Genomic DNA, 2053 nt, shown 5'->3' with positions numbered 1-2053 from the left:
TTTTGCTAAATTTATGCCTAAGTATTTCATTTGGGGGGGTGCTAATGTAAACTACATTGTGTTTTCAATTTCAAATTCCACTTGTTCACTGTTGGTATCATTTTATTTAATTTTAATTAAAATTTAAATAGCTTCATCTTGCTTGTGGCTACCATTTTAGTCTAGTCTCTAGAAAACACAGTCATGAAATATTCCTTTTTTAGGAATTATTGCCTTTTAAGAATAAATGTAAATGGGGACACCTAGGTAACTCAGTCAGTTAAGTGTCTGCTTTCAGCTTAGATCATGATCCTGGAGTCCTGGGATTGAGCCCCACATCAAGCTCCCTGCTCAGCAAAGAGTCTGCTTCTCCCTCTTCCTCTGCCCCTCCCCTTGCTCCTGCTCTCTCTTGCCCACTCTCTCTCTCTCAGATAAATAAAATCTTAAAAAAAAAAAAGAATAAATGTAAATGTTATTATTATACCAAAGTAAAATGCTGCACCAAAACATTTACACTGACTTATTTATTTAATATATATGAAATATATCAGGCACTATGTACCAGTTGTCATACTCATGCTATGGAGCATTGAGGAGCTCAGACTATTTAGAGATGTAGTAAATAAAAACTGCAATACGGTTTTGCTTGCTATTATAGACACCTGAATAAAGAATTGTGGGGACACTGCATACAGAATAATGGTAGGAATTTATTTTTTTTTAAAGATTTTATTTATTTATTGACAGAGGGAGACATAGTGAGAGAGGGATCACAAGCAGGGGGAGGGGGAGAGGGAAAAGCAGGCTTCTCACTGAGCAGGGAGCCCGATGTGGGGCTTGATCCCAGGACCCTGGGATCATGACCTGAGCCGAAGGCAGCCGCTTAACAACTGAGCCACCCAGGTGCCCCTAATCGTAGGAATTTAAAAAGGTTTCGTTGAAGAGTTTTATTTAATCTGGGATGTCACGGAAGAATAAGTTACAAAATAAATAAGAGCGTGGTGCTGTGAGGAATAGGACAGGCATTCCAGAAAGATATGGAGTCCTGAAAAGGCTTGGTGTATCTAGGCCACTACTTCACATGTGGTGTGCAGTAGTTGATGCTGCCAAAAAGTAGAATCCGGGCTCATAGAGGCTTATTTGTAAGGAAGAAGTTTGAATGCCAAGTGGTCACACGGTACACTATACTTTTCCTACTGCATTTATACTTTATACTAAGTACTTTTTTAAAAAATCTGCTTTATTGACTGCCTTCGGCTCAGGTCATGATCCTGGAGTCCCAGGATGGAGTCCCACATCGGGCTCCCTGCTCAGCAGGGAGTCTGCTTCTCCCTCTGACCCTGCCCCCCCCCATGTGCTCGCTCTCTCTCACTCATTCTCTCTCTCAAATAAATAAATAAAATCTTTTAAAAAATCTGCTTTATTAGATTTATAAGTTGTTTATGGCAAGATCATGCCTGCCTTACCAACCAATGTACTCCATGGTATCGGATAGAGAATCAATAAGTCTTTGTTATATGAATGAATGTTTCTGGTTGTTCTGAAGCTTGATACCCTTTGGAACCACACCATCTACCCTCTTCCAAGCTACCTTCTTGACTTCTGCTCTTCTACCTCTTGGCTGGCAATCACTTTGCCAAACAGTGTGGCTGTTTGGTGGCAGTACTTAGTAACAGGTTTTGTGACTGTGTTCTCTGCATTTTAAATAAAGTTGGGAACTTTACTGGACAAGTACCTTTGTGGCATTGGATTTGAGTCACCCCAAATAAGAGACTGAGATTGGAAAAGAACTGGAACAATTCCCCTTCACCAACTCTATAGCGCATGCAGTTAAAAGGAATGAAAATTTTTCTTTTAAAGTGAAAAGTTAGGTATAAAAGTAAAAGGGGACAAGAAATTTACTCCAGAGTAAATACCTAACTTTTACTGATATCAATGCAGGGGAAAGCAAAATAAACGTGTCTTTTGCCTCCTCCATTTCATCCGTAGCCATATATACGCATTATCGTATGTTTCTATTTCTTCATTGCTTGATGGAGCCAATCTTCCCCAGAGGAGAAATAGGAAAGAATAA

The sequence above is a fragment of the Neomonachus schauinslandi genome, chromosome 8 (assembly GCF_002201575.2).
Source record: "Neomonachus schauinslandi chromosome 8, ASM220157v2, whole genome shotgun sequence".
NCBI lineage: Eukaryota > Metazoa > Chordata > Mammalia > Carnivora > Phocidae > Neomonachus > Neomonachus schauinslandi.
The sequence above is the reverse complement of the archived record's forward strand: the minus strand, read 5'-3'. Positions refer to the sequence as shown.